The 20,264-nt window shown below is 36.5% G+C and overlaps 1 protein-coding gene across 1 annotated transcript in view; it reads left to right on the plus strand.

Annotated features, from left to right (window-relative positions):
• Rnf130 (ring finger protein 130) overlaps nt 1–20,264 on the plus strand; it is a 96,938-nt gene that overhangs the window by 1,621 nt on the left and 75,053 nt on the right. The window lies entirely within an intron of this gene.

Genomic DNA, 20,264 nt, shown 5'->3' on the forward strand with positions numbered 1-20,264 from the left:
TTTTAACTGCTCATCATGTTTAAATGATCTAAACTAGGAAATCTAAATAAGGTAATGGCGTTTGCTTTTATAGTCTAAAATATTAGAACATTATGCCCTTCTGAGCTCTGTATTTGTATGGTTACATGCTAAGTGGTTTTCTTCTTTGAGGCAGTCTGACTGGGGGAAAAGAATCAGTCAGGCTTTCCTGTACGGTCTGTCCCCAACATAGATGGGGCTCTTAAAAATTCATTTTAAACCAGTAATCAGGGGCTTAAGGTGCATTTTTCATTTCCACTTTGTTAAAAATAGTGTTTAGGGTCCCTATCTTGACCCTAGAAACAACTTTTGTTTTTGGTTCATTCAGTAAATATTTGTGTGCCTGCTCTGTGCCAGTCACTGTGGTTGGGACACATAATGTTGCCAAACTATGGTACTAACAATGCTAGCCTATTTTCTAGTTTGGGGGGGGGGGGGAATCCAGAAGGGTCACGTGGAAGAGTAGGAAGAGGAAGAGAGAAGCAAGCTGTTTTCTAGAGTAAGAACTGGCCTTGTAGTGTTTTGAAATCTGTGGTTTGTCTTTGGGGCTTGATTTCTCCATGGACCCCAGATCTTAGATTCTTGCCCCCAAAGTAAAGTGTTCCATGTCATTATACTATTTGTTACTTGTCTGTCACCCCAAACAAAAGCCCTATCTTTAAGAAAGCTTGTTTTAGGTGTTCCAATAGAAGGCTGTTGGGGATTAATATAGATGATGTGTGGATGAAGGTCAGTCCTGTTACTCTATCATTGGAAAAGTAGCATTGTAAAATTAAAGATTTTGAGTCAGACTGTGCTGTACATGTATTGTGTGACACTGGCAAAGCAATTCTGCTGCTTAGCCTCAGTTTCTTTGTAAATTGGAATGATGAAGTATTTAACTCTTAAGGCATCTTAGAAGTTTAGATGCATCTTGAATTCTTTGAAGATACCTGTTAATCCGTGTGAATTCAAACTGGTGGAATTTTAGACACTGAAACAAAATGAACAAATTTGTGAAGTAGTGTGTGAAAATTGAATGTGAGGTCACTTTTTTGCAAGTTTTAATCTTTTCTTTCCTTGATTGTGGGGGTGTAGGTGTCATTTTGTATCACAGGAGAAGAAATCCTCTGGGTTTTCTTATGGTGGTGGTAATGGTAGGATCCCACAAGTGGTTTGAGTCTGATTTTGTATCAAGGGTCTTCATACTTATGTTCTTTTAGTCCAGCAAATATGATTGGAATCCCACTGTGTGCCAAATACCATTCAAGGCACTGGTGATGAGAAAAGGGCAACAGCAGTGAATAAACTGATAAAATCTCTTTGAAGCTTATATTCTAAGGGGATCTTTATAAAGTTAATCCACCTGTAAATTGTTTCTAAACCTGTGGGTTTATATGAAATCCAAGATGTTCTGCTTGTCCCGTAGGAACTCAAGTGTATTTTAAAAATAAGAATTTGGTAGAAGTCTGTTCAAATTATTCATGGTTAAGAAAATTATTTAAAGTAGGAATAATTTGGGGAAACTTTATAATCTTAATGAGTTTCAAAATTTTATGTATTTTTTAAAAGTTGTATTCCTTATAACTATGCTCTTAAAGTTTTGAATTGGAGAGAATTTTTTTACATGTTTATTCTGTGTTGACACGAAGCAAAATTATGTTCAAATTATTCTTATACTCACAAGTTGTGAGACAGAATTCCTGGCTCAAAAACAGCTGTGGTCAGTGGATATGAAATTCATGAAAATTCATTTTGGGGGTGAGTGACTGGTAGGAATGAATATAAAGTCAAAGGAATTTTTACAGTTTTTCTAGAGCTGACTATGATGGCTCATTTTACATCTGTGGCTTGATTTGTGAAATCTTTCTTCTTGTTTTGCAGTGCTAGTCTTAGGCTTGTATGCATTACAAAATTAGACCTGTATGAATTACTGAATAAGATTATTATTATTCCTCTGACCTTTAGAAAAAATTGGCATTTTTTCCTTAGGTGTTTTTAAAAAGTACTTTTTTTTATAAAATACTTCATAAACAAGTATGAAAATATATTTTTATCTTTAAATAGAATGCATTGGTGAATGGAAATTCATTTGTTTAGCCCTAATGCATTTCACATTGTAACTGATCATTCATTTTTAGAAATGGAGTTTTAAAGGAATACGTCTTAGGTTTATGCACAGATCATAGTTGCATTTTTACTATTTACTAAACAAAATGCTTATAACTAAGATCAAAATGTTTAATACCTTTGCAGAGCAGACCAGCTAGTATGTACTGTGAAGTAGACATTGTAAATGCGCTTTATGTGTGTGCACACTAACTTTTTGTTTGAATCCAGAGTGGGGGTTGGGAGAGGAGAAAGCCCTGTGTCAGTGATGTAATTATGTATGCAGATGTGCTGGTGGGAAGAGTTTGGTATCAGCCAGTTTTGCTTTGTGTAGAAATTTTCTGGATTGAGCGTTACAGCCTTAGAGAACAATTTTACCAAATAATTTTTTTGATGCCTTGTTGACTGTAGGGATGCAATAAGATTTTTAAAAAATGAATCTCGGGTTTATATGTTTAAAAAAAGGTGATCCTTTAATGAACCTGAAATTTGTTTTTAGAAATTCTCATAAACAGTGAAGGAGATTGACATGAAAATGGGAGTTTGGATGAAAGGAGTCATAATATTGGAATTCATAATGTCAAAGTCAGGGGCATAGAGATTTCAAAATATTTGGAGAGAAAGTATATATGATCTTGGGAGCAGCGTCTCTGAACATTCGGAAAGAGAATTCAAAAGGGGCTGAAGTTCTAAAAGCCAAATGTCAACATAATTAGGCAAGAGGAAAAAGGAAAGATGTGTGTGAGTATGTGCTTTGAACTTATAGCCTAGAAAATATCTTCATATACCATGTTTTTTCTTCATTTATAAATGATTTCCTTTCATGTATAAAAATTAGAATATTTTATTTTACTTTATTTTGATACTGGGGATTGAACCCAGGGTGCTTAACCACTGAGCCACATCCTGGGCCCTTGTTTTTAAATATTTTTTTAGTTGTAGATGTACCCAGTATCTTCACTTATTTATGTTTTATGTGGTGCTGAGGATTGAACCCAGTGCCTTACACATGCAAGGTAGGAGCTACAGCCACAAACCACACCCCCACCCCAGCCCTTTCTTGTATTTTGTTTAGAGACAGGGTCTTGCTGACTTGCTAAGTGTCTCGCTAATATGCTGAGGCTGGCTTTGAACTCAAGATCCTCCTGTCTCAGCCTCCCTAGTTGCTAGGATTACAGGCATGTGCCATCGTGCCCAGCTTAGAATTTTTTTTTTAACTTTTTTTTTCAGCTTAGAATATTTTTAAAAAATCATTTGACCTCCCCACCAAGTCTCTAACCTGCTACCACACTATTTCTCTGTTTCTGTTACATCAAGGTCTCTCCTAAGTGTTTTCTGTACTTTCTGCCTCCAACTTTTAACTTTTTCCACTTGCTATTTTTTACATTTTGAAGGTCTTTTGCTGTGCAAGTGATTTTGATAAAAACATGTTATATTGGCTAATAGGCTCAGGATTCCTAAGATCTCAATGTGTAGAACGATTGGCTGAAGTTACAAGAAAAATAGTTAATAGAAATGCACTTATGATCGTTGGGTTTAAAAAACAACCTTCATTGAAAGTTGTTGAGGGGAGATAAGGTTTAGTTGCATGTCACATGACAAAGCCTAGGAGCTCTCCCTCACTTAGCTCAGGCTAATCTTGCACTGCATCTGGATCTAGGGCAGCTCTAGTCCTACTTCATAAAGGCCAAACACATCTTTAGTTTGTGTTTAATTCTGAACATGAGTTTTAAGAAATGAACAAACTACAAAGCATTCTTTTGAATTTCATAAAAAGGAAATCATCCTTTGGAAAGAATAAACTGGGTAGCTTCCCTCTCACCTTGAACACGGTATGACTGTAATGTAAGAAGACAAATCTTTTAAAATCAACCTTCCAGAATATGCCACTAAGGAGAGCGTTATCCTTTTCAAGCCAGTCACAGGGTATATGGATGTGTATATGCACATATATGCAGTAATGAAAACATTAATGTAAATATTGTTAGTTTTGTGAATTCTTCTTTTTGATTGAACAGTGTAAAAATATCTACAATGTAGCCAATCCTTTCCTTTTCTAGATATATTTAATTTTTTTTTTTGTATTTATTTTTTAGTTGTAGTTGGACACAATACTTTTGTTTTATTTATTTATTTTTATGTGATGCTGAGGATTGAACTCAGGGCCTCGCCTGTGCTAGGTGAGCGCTCTACTGCTGAGCCACAATCCCAGCCCCTAGATTTAGATTTTGACAACAGTTGAAAGTCATTGAAAATAAGGTGCCTATCTAAGCAAGATCATGAGAATTTTGTTTAAAAGAGAGAACTATAAAGGAAGGAAACTTACTTTTTTATATGCTAGTGCTCTCTTTACATAATTCTCACAAAAGAAATCTTACTATTTTGGGCCATGTTCACCTGCATCAGGGGGATGAACGGATAGGCTTTAGGACTGTTTTTTTTTTTAAAAAAAAAAAAAAACAACAGTCTTGACCTATTTATAAAATGAAACTATTAAGTTTATCTAAAACATCGGCATTTGTTTTATCATCCTTAAATATTTTATGCTCTACGCATTCATTCTTTTCCATAAACTTAATAGTGTAGCTTACTTTACTCTTGGAGGCAGTTTTAATAAAACAGGGGATCCTTCAAACATCAAATGAAGTGCATCATAGAGCACTTAAGCCCCAAAATGACATGAATGAGAAAAGTGCAGATTAGGATGTTAAAATAGCTCCTACACTCAGTATGTTTAAGGAGATAAAAGGAAACATATATAAAAAGACCCTAGATCAAATTCTTGCAATAAATTTAGCCTTGGAAATGTGTAGCGTTTATTGACAAAAAAAAAAAAAAAAAAAAAAGAAGAAGAAGAAGAGGGAAGAAGGAGAATATAGGGCTGGGGTTGTGGCTCAGTGGTAGAGCGCTTGTCTAGCATGCATGAGGCACTGGGTTTGATCCCCAGTACCATATAAAAGAAGCAAATAAACAAAATAAAGGTATTGTATTCATCACAACTAATTTTTTTTCTTTTTCATTCTTTCTTTAAAAAAAAAAAAAAAAGAATATACTGTTTCTTGCTTTAGTGCTTTCACTTTAACCCAGTAAGTAATGGAATTTACAAATAATTGGGTCCATAAGGTGTACCAAGAATTGTGCCAGATATTTTTACACAAATTATATTTAATCCTCATAACAGCTTTAGATAGTACTATTATCCTTATTTTGTGCATGGGGAATTCAGGGCACTCCAGTCTTTTATTTAGTGCCTTTTTTTCTTTATAGCACTTAACATGATTAGAAATTACATATCTGTTTTCTTTGTTTCTGAGGGCAGGGATCCTGTCTCTTGTGTCCACTCTTGTATATTTAGTGATTAATGTGGTATTTGGAACATAGTAGGGTGGTGCTGAGCAATTAGTGTTAAATGAATTAAAGACTGAGGTAACTTACTTTGTTGCCTTGGGGATTCAGCAGAGCTGGGACTTGATGTAGGCTTGATTGGTGGCAGCACGCATGCTTTAACCACTTCTTTGTACAACTTCCCAAGTGGGTTTAATAAATTATGATATATCCACTCGATGGAATGTTACATAGCCATAAAAGGTGATCATTGTAAAAGTTCTGTATGCGCTGCAAAATTAAATACAAGATGATTGAACTATATGTTAAATTTGTTTACAGCAAAGGTCAAAGTAATATACAGAAATAAAAAATGATTGTTATCAACTAGATTATCAGTGACATAGCTCTATTTTTAAAAAATTACCATAGGGCTAGGGACATATGTAGCTCGGTGATAGAGCACATGTTTAGCATGTGCAAGGGCCTGGGTTTGATCTACAGCAACACAAACACTTATTTCTGGTTTTACTACAAAAGAGAAAGGAAAAGGGGGGGGGACTCATTATCTGAAGGGGATAACTAGAATAAATATCTACAGGCTTATTATTTTATCTATTTATTTGGTGGTACTGGGCATCAAATGCAGAAACATGCACACATCAGGCAAGTGCCTCAGCGTATACACACACACACATACACACACACACACACACACACACACTTTTTTAAAAAATTAAATTATTTATTGGGGCTGGGGTTGTGGCTCAGCGGTAGAGTGCTAGCTTAGTATGCATGAGGCACTGGGTTCTATCCTCAGCACCACATAAATGTAAAAGATATTGTGTCCACCTAAAACTTAAAAAATAAATATTCTTTTTAAAAATTAAATTATTGTAAAATAAAGATATTGTGTCCACCTAAAACTTAAAAAATAAATATTCTTTTTAAAAATTAAATTATTTATTTATTCTAATTTGTTATACATGATGGCAGAATGCAATTCATTTTATATTATACATATAGAGCACAATTTTTCAAGTCATTGATTGTACATAAAGCATTTTCACACCATTTGTGTCTTCATACATGTACTTAGGGTAATGATGTCTAACTCATTCCACCATCATTCCTATTCCCCTTGCCCTCTCCCTTCCCCTCCTTCTTTCCCTTTGTCCTATCTAAAATTCCACCATTCCTCCCAAGCTCCTCCCACCATCGCCATTATGAGTCAACATCCTCATATCTAAGAAAACATTCGGCCTTTGGATTTTGGGGGATTGGCTTATTTCACTTAGCATTATATTCTCCCACTCCATCGATTTACCTGCAAATGCAATGATTTTATTCTCTTTTAATGCTGAGTAATGTTCCCTTGTGTATATATACCAGAGTTTCCCCACCAGCAATGTATGAGTGTGCCTTTTTCCCCACATCCTCACCCATACTTACTGTTGTCTGTATTCTTGATAGCTGCCATTCTTACTGGAGTGAGATGAAATCTTAGAGTAGTTTTGATTTGCATTTCTGTAATTGCTAGAGATGTTGGACATTTTTTCATGTGTTTGTTGATTGATTGTATATCCTCTTCTGAAGTGTCTGTTCAGTTCCTTGGCCCATTTACCGATTGGGTTATTTGGGGTTTTGGCAGGGTGGGGGGTGTTTAGGTTTTTGAGTGCTTTATATATCTTACAGATTAGTGCTCTATCTGATGTGCTTATGGTAAAGATTTGCTCCCATTCTGTAGGCTCTCTATTCACCTCACTAATTGTTTCTTTTGCTGAGGAGAAGCTTTTTAGTTTGAATCCATCCCATTTATTGATTCTTGGTTTTAATTCTTGCTCTATAGGAGTCTTATTAAGGAATTTCGGGACACACACCTTTTTTAAAGAAAAGTTTATTCCCTATCTTAAAGGAAAATAGAATTCCAAGCATTTAGAAATGAGTAGGAAACTGAAAGGTACTAGGAATATGTTAAAAAAGAGCAAACTTTTTTCCTAGTCAGAGGAACACTAGGACCAAGGAACACTAGGACAAGCTTAAAAAATGGCATGATTTTGAGCAGTGAATGAATCCTGGAGAAGGAAATGAAATCCTAGAATGGGACCCAATTTTATTATTCACGTGATTTTAATGGTTTAATTTAAATTGGGTAAACAGCTGTTGAGGATTGTTTTAACATATGAACAAATAGGAGTTTAACAGATCTGTTTGTTTACTTTCATCTTTCCTTTTCATTATATTTAATAATTCTGTTCAGGATAATGTAAATTGTTCAGAAAATTGTTTTCTTAGTACCTGTTGAAATGTTACATATTTTTTTTTTAGCATCATTGTCAGAATTCCTATCTTCATCCCAGTGCCGGTGAAGACAAAGATGAAACCAAACGATAGTTATCACAACAAACTATATAAACTGATACATCAATGAATAATAATTCAACAAGTAATGCTCAATCAATGAGTTGATTTATTTTGGGAGGAAATGGACATATTGATAGATTCCTCCACTTTGAATTGCTTACAGAACTTGCCTGGACTATGTATCACTTGTATGCATTGTGATCTATCTGTTGATGCAGGGAATTATGGTAGTGCTGGCTTATCTTTGCTGATGTGTCACCAGTGATGCAATTTTTCCTAGGAGCCGTCAATTGACTTGGTGTCGTGGCATTTCTGTATCCTCCTCCCTTCTACTAGTGATGGTCTAATTTTGGGGGCCAACAGAGGTGAGGCAAAGAACCTCACCCCCCCCCACCAGCACCAAGGCCAATTTTGGGGGCCAACAGAGGTGAGGCAAAGAACCTCACCCCGCCACTGGTGCATAGGCCTATCCACAAGTATGACTATATGCTGGACTGGTAGTCAGTGACGGGTATGATCCAATTGCAGTGGTATCAACCTAAGACAGGAGGCTGACGCCTAAAGATCAGTTCATCCAATGACGGGTAAAAACCATATGTTGAATTGGACAAATCTAACAGGCACGGTCCCTAGCCACATTGCTTGTTGCTTAATTAAACAGAAGGGGGGAGATGCTAAGAGCCACAGCCAAGTAATATGATATATGGCATTTTTGATTGAAAGGTGATGCCAGCAAGCCATTGAAATGATATGATTATGTTAAGATTTGCATTCGTATGGATATTGGACTCCTGCTGTTCACCTTGGCCTGCTATGGGACTCCTGGAGAGTTCCCATTGGTTGGGGAAGTGCGGTAGGAAGGAATTCCGGAGGAGGAACTTCCTCTTGGGTTCCGGGAGAACGCCTCATGCGTCGGTCGGCAATCTTCCCAGGAGCGTACTGGGCATTGGCGGCAGTTTCAAAGAGTTTGTTCCTGCTTAAGTGGCTCGTGATTTTGTGCCCAGCCAGACTGCGGCAATTTATATTGTGATGATATTAATACTTGTATTAGTTTTATTGTTTTCCCCATTTAGAATTAATTTCTAGTTAAATGATAGGAGACTTAATTCTAGTTTCAGAGCAGAAAGTTAATATTATCACAGCTACGGATGACAAAGGTGAAGAAATGGAAGAGAAAAAAGAGATGTTATAGATAATTGAGGGAGCCAGTATATTTATCTCACAGGGTGAGGACTTCTTAGATAGTCTGTAGTTGAAGAAACTAGAATGGTTTAACGACAAAGGAAAATAATGAAATAATGAAGTCAAGAGAAAGAGAAGATGGAGAAGAGTAAGTGAGAAAAATCCTGATTAGTGACGTCAGATGATACCCAGAGTTGATAAACCAAGAAATTATAGCTATTAGCCTTTTTGAAACTACGAAGGATGGCCATATAACTAGAAATAGTTAAAAGTTGGTTGCTTCTGGGACCTGGGGGCAGGCTGAGAGAAGGGACAGCTGTGATGGTTTGTAAGTCATTGGTTGAATTTGTCTTTTTCATAAATGTGTACAATAAGATTCCACTCTTTCTACTTTGCTCACTGTTCCTTTTGTTTCTCTCCTTTGAAGAAGTTTCCTTTTTTCCAAACATCTGATCTGTTCTCCAACTCCATTGACATGCTGGGGAACTTAGAATTGCATAGAAATCAAGCAACATCTCAGGAGATCTACTTGAACTATGAAATCAGGAAATGTGTTTAATTAATGATTTTATTTCATAAACAAGTCTAGGTTTATTCACCTAAAATAATATAGGTGAATATTAGCCATTACATTGCTTGGCTCTTAGTGTTTCCCTTTTCTCTGGTAATTACTTCCCTCCCCAAATTCACTGTGTTAAGCCCTCACCATTAACTGAAATATAGTGTAATCCTGTGACCCTCTTTGAATGAAGTGTTACCTTTTAGCCCCTTCTTGGTTTCCCACTGATCCTCATTTGATATAATAGTGTATTTTTTCATGTTGATCGCCTCTTTTTTTCCTCTGTCCTATATCACACTTGGCAACACCTCCATCATGGATAAACCATGTACTTATCTTCTACATGTTTCCTATAGCCAAGCAACTAAATGTTGCTGGGGAAAATCTTAGAATCCAGCTGACTGAGGTTGGAGATAATAAATTCTAAGCAGACCAAATGGACACTTAATAATGGCAGTAGTCTAAATATACTTTCTTATAAAGAAATAAGACACCTCTCTGAGACTTTTGCATCTTGTCACCTCTTCCCATATCTACATTTTTAGCCTACACCAGTCTCCTGAGTTCTAGATTCATATATTGAACTGCCTACTTGGTAACTTATCTTAAATATCTCAAGGACATCTCTAAATTGACCAGCCCCCAGTGGAGCTTTGATTATTTTTTTCACCCCCAATCTACTACCACTGCTTTCCAGTTTTCTCTATCTCAGTAAATAACATCACTGTTTACTCTTGTTTTAAAACATTTAGAAGTTATTCTTGTTTCTTTTCCTCACTCTCTACATCTGATCTATTCAAAACTTACCTTCAGAATGTATCACATCTATCTTTTGCTTGCCATTTTCATAGCTGCCATCTTAGTCCAGGTAACTATTATCTCATTTTATTTTTCTTGGTTTTTCTGTTTCTTAACTTCCTTCAATTTCTTCTCCCTCCAGTAGTAAGAATACTCTTGAAGGTTCATTCAGTCATGTCATTCCTTGTTTAAACCCGTTCATTGGTTTCTCATCACCCTTAGAATGGAAATCTAGACGTCTGCTGTGGAATAGAGGTCTTACTCTTTGGTTTAACTCCAGCCTTCCCCTTCTACCTCATGCCATTCATTCATCTAACCCTTGTTTGTCTGCTAAAACCATTCTGATATCCTTTCAGTTTCTAGGGCTTCTATGTTTTCTTTATAATGTGTACCTTCTAACTGGCATTCTATTCACCTCTATCCCCTTGCCCTCAGTGTTTACTATATTAGTGAAGGTTTACAGTTCTTGATTCTGTGTAAGTGCCATTTAACAGAACAGATGGAGACACAGAAGAGGAATTATAAGCTCTTAGAACTTAATGGCCATCAGTGATCAACAAATCTACCCTCCCATCTAAGGTTTCATCATTACTAACAGATAATTGTACAACTAAGTTTGAACAAATGCAGTGACAGAAATGTGCCACATTCATCTCTGGAAAATTTGAATGTTAGAAATCCAAAAAGAAAAATTGATTCACTTGTTTGGAGACAATTGTTATTTTCTTTGTCTGACGTAAGTCTTTTTAACCTTTAGGCTTCATATCCCTATTTCTTTTGACCATTCTTAGGAATGTGCTATCTTAAAGCTTCAGAATGCATTTGTTTATTAATATTCCACTCAAAGGGTATTGTGAATTGCTGTGATCTGACTGTTGGTGTTCCCCCAAAGTTAGTATGTTGAAACTTAATCCCCAGTGTGATAACATCAAGAAGCAGGGCTAGGTGTGATAGTACATATTTGTAATCCCAGATACTTGGGAGGCTGAGGCAGGAGGATCATAAGTTCAAGTCCAGCTGGGAAACTCAGCAAGACTCTTTGTCTTTAAAAAAAAAAAAAATTTTAAGGGGTTAAAGATATAAGTCAGTGGTAGAACACTTGTCTAACATGTGCAAAGCCCCAGGTTCAATCCCCAGTACCACCATCACCAAAAAATAAATAAATAAAATAAAAATAAAAATAAAAAAAGTGGGACCTTAGGAGGTGATTAGGTAATAAGGATAGAACCCTCATGAGTGGGATTAGTACCCTTATAAAAGAGATAAAATAGGCTGAAGAGAGTATTTGCCCTTTTCTACCATGTGAGAACATATAGGACGCGTCATCATTGAAGCAGAGCCAGCCTGCACCATATACCTCTGCTGATGCTTTGGTCTTGGGTAGCCCATCTTCTAAAACTGAGAGCAATAAATTTGTGCTGATTATAAAATTACTCCATCGAAGGCATATTAATATAGCAGCCAGAATTGACCAAGAAATAGGTTGAATTGTGTTTCATAAAAATGCATATCCACGTAGAACTTCAGAATGCGACCTTAATTGGAAATAGGTTGATTGCAGATGTCACTAGTTAAGTATTAAGATGGTGACATACTAGTTTAGAATGAGCCCTAAATCCAGTGACTAGTGAGTATCCTCATAATAAGTGACTATAGAGAGAGACACAAAAAAGATGACCATAGGAAGAAGGAGGTAGACAGAGATTGGAGTGATTTCTGCCACAAGGACAGGCAGAGCTAAGGATTGTCAGCAACCATCAGAAACCAGGAGAGAGAGACTTGACATGGTTTCTCCCTCAGAGAAGGAATCATTCTTACCAACACCTTGATCTAAAACTCCTGGCTTCTAGAACTGTGAGACAATAAATTTCTATTACTTTAACCTGTTATGTACCATCATCTTATGTATAAGATACCTATAAAAACTTAAAGTGAGGGTTTTTGTAGGTATCCTATAAAATTTTACAGTTTTAGCCAGGCACAGTGGCTGGCCACCAGTGACTCAGGAGGCTAAGGCAGTAGGATCACAAGTTTGAGGCCAGCCTGTGCAACTTAGCAAGAACCTGTCTCAAAATAAAATAAAAGGATTGCAGACATAGCTCAATGATAAAGCACACCCGGGTTTGATCCCCAGTACCTAAATAAAATAAATGATAAAAATGTATAATTTTTATAGGTATCCTGTAAGTAGGATGGTGGGGCATAATAGGTTAAACCAGCAAGCTAGTTATTATTTGTTATGACAGCCACAGGAATCAAATAAAATATAATAAAAAGGAAAGCTCAGAATTGAACAGCTTATTCAAGGTTTGGTTTTGCCAGTACAGAAGAGAACAGAACTCTTTGCATCTTCCTGGACAACTGCCTAAAGTCATACAAGTTATTTTGGTAATCCTGATCACTGACTCATACTGAGCTTACTTGAGAGCCTTTTTCCATAGAATCTGTTCCAAAGCCGTGCAATTTTATTTTTGCTGAATTCAGCCTGTTCATTCAGCCTGTTAAGAGATAGTTTGAAGCATGAATTATCACCTGGTCTTTACTCTTTCTAATAGTCTTGTATCACTAGTGAATGTCATGGATCCCCTTTAGGATTTCAATGAAATTGGTGGATATTTCTCGAAAAACAAATGTTTATATAGATATACATAAAACTTGTCATAAGGTTTAGGAGTTTCAGTTCTCTCTTTAAGCTCCAAATGGTCCACAGACCCAAAGTTAAGAATCTCTGTTATAAGTTATTGATAAAAGCACTGAAGAGTGTGAGTGAACAAACGCTTATAATGTGTTGCTGAAAACCTTGGATGGTTGACATAAATCAGTACTCTTGGGTGGAGGGCATTTCACAGAATTTCCTAATTTACTTTATTGAGTTGGCATTTAGCATGTATATTTTTTGTCTTACAAATCTTAAAAGGCATAATCAAATGCTTTGGTGGAAAAAACATACAGGTATGTTATTCACTCTATTTCTAATTGACTAGACTATGGCAAGGAAGGAAAAGAAATGAATTATTCATGGCTTAGCCATAATGTATTAGTTTCCTATTGCCACTATAACATGAGCGCAAACTAGATGGCTTAAAAAGACAAAGATTTACTTAAAGTTCTGGAGGTCAGAAGTTTGAAATGGGTCTCAAGGTGAAATTGAGGTGGTGGCAAGATATGCATTACTTCTAGAGGTTGTTAACTTGCCTTTTACAGCTTGTAGAGACTGCCATGCATTCCTTGTCACATGGAACCTTTCCTCATCTTTAAATCTCTGACCGACTCTCTTTCTCTTAAGCATTTAAGAGACCCACCCATATGTAAGACCAGGGTCTTCTCTACATCATAAAGTCAGCTATCAAACTTACTTTCATCTGCAACCTCAATTTAACCATTAATATTTTTCAGGTCCTGGGGCTAGGACATGGACATCTTTGGAGAAGATACGGCTCCTACATATGGCGAACCTTGCCTAACACTCTGTGATTATAGCTTTTTCTTATAATGTCTACAAATCATTTCTTTAATAACCATTTCTGAAATTTTGCTGAGGAACCAGTATCCTAACTGGTTCATGATTGGCATAATTCACCTTTATTGTTTTGTAAATATTGGAGTGCTGTTTATACAGCTTAGTTTCTGTGGTTTCTCAAGAGTCACTGTCAGTGATTTGCATGTTGTCACCAGACTAATTCATCTAAATCAGAAATCATAAATTTACTCTGCTATGTGGATGCTAACCCATAACAAGAGAGGAGAAGGAGGAGAAGTTTAGAAGTTCATTGGATTAGACAAAGGGGAATGAAGGGAAGGGAGAGGGGATGAGAATAGGAAACACGGTAGAAGAATTGGTCATAGCTTTTTTTTTTTAACCTTTACTTATTTGTTTATTGTATGTGGTGCCAGGAATCAAAACCAGTGCCTTACTCATGCTAGGCAAGTGCCCTACCACTGAGCCACAGCCCCAACCCGGGACATAACTTTTCTATGTTCATGTGTGAATACACGACCAGTGTAACTCCACATCATGTTCAACCACAAGTATGGGATCAAAATTATTATTTTTTTTAAAGAGAGAGAGAGAAAGAATTTTTTAATATTTATTTTTTAGTTTTCAGCGGACACAACATCTTTTGTTTGTATGTGGTGCTGAGGATCGAACCCGGGCCGCACACATGCCAGGTGAGCGCGCTACCACTTGAGCCACATCCCCAGCCCTAGGGGATCAAAATTCTAATGGGTTGCACCCCACATGTGTAAGAATACATCCTACTGCCATTCATATATATATATATATATATATATATGTATATATATATACACACACACACACACACACACACACACAAATAAAAAAGAAATCCTAAATTCAAATGTGATAGTGTCTTCAAGTATTCACTTGTCAAATAATTACTAAGCTCCTACTATGCCTATGTGCTATCTAGTGGGGGAAGTAAGATAATTCAGCACCCATGTAATGTGGGTAGGCATAAAACATAATAACAAGAGTAGTTAACAATAGTCCTTGGCAAAAGAATTATGGTCCTGAGAAAGCACCATATGAGAAAGCACAGTTATGGTGCTGATAAATGGGAGAACCAACCAGTGGACAGCACTGCTTCTATCCACTATGTTTGGCCAAGAATTTCTAAAGAATTGATGTTGAAGCTGAGGATAAAGCCTATGCAGATATTAATTAAATTAAGAGGAGAAGAGAAAGGAAGAACACTTCAGACTGAGGAAACACATGAACACCAAAAGATACAAAAATACTTGATATGTGTGAGGAACTGAAAAGAGTTTAGAAATTAAGGGGGGAAAGGTAGAGTACAATAGGAGAAAGATGTAGAGTTGAAAAGGTCTAGACTGTGTTAGGATTTTGGACTTTTTACTAAGAGAAGTGGAAGACTGCTGAAGGTTTTTGCTTTAAAATATTTTAACTTGGGGGCTTGGGATATAGTTGAGTGGTAGAATGGTATAAGGTCCCAGGTTCAATTCCCAGCACCTCAAAAAATCATTAATTGTGATAAAACCACATGCATATTTTACTATTTTCAACTGTACAGTTCAGTAGTACTAAGTACATTCACACTGTTATGTTACCAATTTCCAGAACCTTTTTTATCTTGTAAACTGAAACTAGGTACCTGTTAAACAGCATGTCTACACTTCTTTCTCTCCCCAACCCTGTTAACTGTCTTCCTTCCTTTCTTTTCCCTCCCTCCCTCCCTTTCTTCCTATCTTCCGGTTCACTGGTAGATCAAACCCAGGGCCTTTCATGCTAGGCAAGTGCTGCACCGCTAAGCTATAGCTCCAAACATCTACTTTCTGTAAATTTTACTACTCTAAAAACTTCATGTAAATGGAATTGTACAATATTTGTCCTTTTTTGACTTGTTTATCTCACTTAGCATAATGTTCTCAGGTTCATTCATGTTGTAGTATGTGTCAGAATATTTGGTTCATTCATATTGTAGCATGTGTCAGAGTATTAAAAGTTTATTTTTAAATTAGTTAATATTTTTACCAGCTATAATATACAACAAGTCTAAACCTTGATGAATTACCAGAGTGAATATACTAATGTGATCATAAACCTAAACTAGAAATAGGGAATTGCCAGCTCCATAGTTCCCTGTCTTTCCTTCCAGTCTCTACTCCTTCAAGAGTCCCAAGGTAAAAACTGTGCTAATTTTGAATACCAGAGATTATGCCTGTTTATCAACTTTATTTATAAAAGAAAATTATCTTTATTTACAGCACTTTTGACCCAAATGTGTGGGTTTTCACACCAAGCTGTTCTCCAGTTCTTCTCTAACACTAAATGGATGGCCCAATTTAATTGACTTTTGACTTCCTGGAGTCAACACAGATCCCATAGGTTAAGGGCTTAATCCCATAAAATCTTCCCACTTCAGATGTAAATTGCAAGTAGTAGGTCCTAAGATACTCTCATGATTATCTGTCTTGGCTACAATTTGGGAGGTTCCCACAGTGACCTCTTTATATTACATATTTTTCTCCAGGGGCTCATAAAACTCAGGAATGAACTTTACTCATTATTACTGTTTATTATAAAGGATAATAGGTACAAGTAGATAGCCAGATAAAAGATATGTAGAGTGAGATCTGAAAGGATCTTTAGCTCAGAAGCTTGTGTTCCTGTGGAGTTGGATTGGGTTCACAATCTCCTGCCATGTTGATGTGTTAAACAACCTGAAGTTCTCTGAACCCTGTTGTTTAGGCTTTCAGTGGGGGCTCCATTAAAAAGGCATGTTTGATTAAATCTTTGGCCATTAACTCATCTGCCAGCATCTTTCCCTCCCCAGAAGTTGGTGGGTTAGTGGAGTCAACTGAAATTCCACCCCCACCCCTTTTTTTTTTTTAACCAAGGATTTAACCCAGGGACAGTCAAACACTAAGCCACATCCCTGGCGCTTTTTTATATTTTATTTAGAGACAGGGTCTCACTGAGTTGCTTAGGACCTTGCTAAATTGCTGAGGCTGGCTTTGATCCTCTTGCCTCAGCCTTTTAAACCACTGGTATTAAACTATGTGCCACCACACCCAACAGTTCCAACCTTTTGATCACATGGTTGGTTCTTCTGGTAACCAGCCCTGAACCTCTAAGAATCATCTGATTAGCACAAATTGTGGTATACAGTTGAAAGGGACTTTTTATGAAGAACAAGATGCTCATCTAATTTCTGTTACTTAGGAAATTACAGGGGTTTTAGGAGCTGTACTAGAACTATGGATGAAGACCAAATATATTTCCTATTATATTGCAATTTACATGGGAATCATGTTATACATTTTTGTGTTTATGACTAGTTTTATATTAGTGAGATAAATTCATGTTATTACATGTAGCAATAGGTTAGTGATCCACACTATGAATATATCATAGTTTCTCCATTCTATTGTTGATGGACATGTCTGTTGCCTGCTTTTGGTGGTTATAAATAATGCAGTCAGGGGCTAGGGATGTAGGTCAGTGGTAGAGCATGTGCTTAGCATGCATGAATCCTTGTGTTCAATCCCCAGCAACCACCCCCCGCCCACCTAAAAAGTACCATCTTAAATGTTGTACATATCTTTTAGTACACACATACACATTTTATTGGATATATGCTGTAGAAACAGAAAAGTATGATATCTTTCTTCATCCTTCATATGAGGTCAACACTTATGGCCAACACTCCTATAACAAAAGACTGGTTAACGAGAAAAACCCAACAAATTTATATAATTGTTGGTCTTTTTTTTTTTTTTGGCCACCATGCCCAAAAGACATGACAAGAACAATTTTAGAGGAGGAAAAGTTTATTTGGCTCACAGTTTCAGAGGTCTGTTTGGAACAGCAAACTCCATTACTCTGGGCAGAAGGGCATGGCTGAGGAAAGCTGGGGACATGACAGTCAGGAAGCACAGGGAGAGAAACTATGCTCTGCTCACCAGGGACAAAAAACATACTTCAAAGGCACACCCCCAACGACACAACTCTCTCAGCCACTCCCTGCTTGCCTAAAGTCATCACTCAGTTAATCCATTCAAGTGGATTAATGAACTGATTGGGTTAAGGCTTTCATAACCCAATCATTTTACCTTTAAACTTTCTTGTATGGTCTTCACATGAGCTTTTTGGGAACACCTTATGTCTAAACCATAATATTAATCAAAGTTTTATATGATGTGGGAAGCTTCAGAAATTAAAGCTCAAAGACTAGGGAAAACATTTTGTTTTTACACTTAACCTCAGGAACACTGGACAGCTGTGTGGAAATACTGAGGGGGGAAACCCAGCAAGCCCTGTCTATTCAGATGTTTTTGGACTCTCTGGTCAGAATTCCTTCCTCCCGGGTAGGAACCCTCTTGGAATGAGGTTCTTCAAGGGTGAAGGGAGAGAGTGAACTTTTAAGTTTTATGGCTTGCCTTGGGGGAGAGAGGCTTAGTTCCTAGGACTGCCTTGGAGAAGAGAAAATGATGGACAGTAGACTGGAGGAGGAGAGGAGGTCAGAGACCTCCTTCACTTTAAAGTACTAAGCATGCCAGGATTCTCATGTTTTGCGGTCTAGAATGCTGAGAAGTGGAAAGTTTTCTCCTTTTCAGCCTTCTTTCAAGACAGTTAATCTTTCCTCCAAAAATTGTTCCTCCTCCAGTATTTGCTATTTCAATTAACAGCACCTCCTCTATCTGGTGTGTTTTGCTGGAAACTCAGGCATCTCCCTCTTTAGACCCTCATCCCATGTCTAATTAATAATCAGGACCTGTTGATTCAGACTCCTAAGTATCTCTAAAATGTGTCTAGTTCTCTCCACATCTATTGTAGTTATATTTGGTCTTTTAACTTAGACTACATGGTTCCTTCTAACCCATTCTCTATAGTAATAAGACACACCCTTTTTCTACTATGCATGAACATATATCCCAATATATGCATCATTCTTATAAATGCTATATACACACACTGATTTTGTTTGTGTGTGTGTAAGTTAATGTCTTAAGGCCCCATATATAGGTTGATAATAACACCTGGAAAAAAATCTATGTTTCTAATAGTCTTCATGTTAATTTCTAGCTTTTTGGCTTTCTTTTCCAAATTTGACTTATGATAGGTAAGGAGAACATACACAGGAATAGAAGTAGCGTCACTTCTGCCAGTTTATTTTTGCTTTTATTTTTCAGGGATTTTTAAAAAGCATTTGTCAATTTAGTGAGGGGCATTTTAGTTAAAAATAGAGTATATGCCATTTTGCAGTATACTGAAACAAACATGAGTGAAGGAGTCACTGCCATCCCCTTTATGTTTGTGGGATTCCACTCTTCATTTATAAATGGACACCAACCATCTGAGAAGCACCTAGTGTTAATACATAATTAAATACCAGTAAAGTTAATTTCTTAATGCTCGTAACCAGCATAGTGATTTTTTTTAAAAAAAACTTAAGTAAAAGATCAGTACACCAAAACCAAAACATTGATTGTACATCCATAGGTCAAAATGAATTAGAAAATAATTTTTTTAAAAAAACACCATTTTAAGTAGTATTGACCCTATAAACTACAAAACATTTTTGTATGAAATTAAAGATCCATATGTGGAGCTGCACACCTCTAATCCCAGTTACAAGTTCAAGGCCAGTCTGTGAAACTTAGTGAGACTGTGTCTCAAAAGTAAAAAGTTTAGAAAAGGGCAAATTTTTAAAAAGAGCTGGGGGTATAGCTCAGTGATAGAGTGCCTCTGGGTTCAATACCCAGTATATACCACCCCCAAAAAAGAAAAAAATTAATATCTAGATAAATGGAGAGGCTTTCCATGTTCATACATCCAAAGACTTTGTTAAAATAGCAGTACTCTCCAAATTGACCAATATATTCAAACAATTATATGAAAATACCAATCATTAAAAAAGAAAATTAGATAATGCACATTCCTGATTTCAGAACTTCCTACAAGACATGTGATGATGTCATAGACATATCAAAGAGATAGAATTGATACCTAAAAATAAATCCTTAGTTTTATAATCAGTTGATTTTTGACAAAGATGCCAAGGCATTTCATCCGGGAAAAGAAGTCTTTTCAACCAAGGGTGCTGGGATGAGTAGGTAAGAAGACTGGGATAGTGAAGAAGCCCCCAGAAATGTGTATTTTCCCAAAAGTTACATGTTCATCTGTATTTAACATCTCTGAGAAGGATGGTATGCTGAGGATTGAAACAAATTCTTTGCATTTAATGATATAAAACAAAGTAACTAGGAGTTTTAAAGAAAGCAACTATGTCATTCTAAGTTTGCAAATCTCAGGGCAAAGAAAACTACATAATGTCAGTCATCTTAATAGGAAGGAAAATGAGAGATTACTTAAAGAAAACAGCATGAAGACAGAAGACATAAATCACAGTTTTACCAAGAAAGAGGTACATTAAAGAAACCTATG

The sequence above is a fragment of the Callospermophilus lateralis genome, chromosome 5 (genome assembly GCF_048772815.1).
Source record: "Callospermophilus lateralis isolate mCalLat2 chromosome 5, mCalLat2.hap1, whole genome shotgun sequence".
NCBI classification, from domain to species: domain Eukaryota; kingdom Metazoa; phylum Chordata; class Mammalia; order Rodentia; family Sciuridae; genus Callospermophilus; species Callospermophilus lateralis.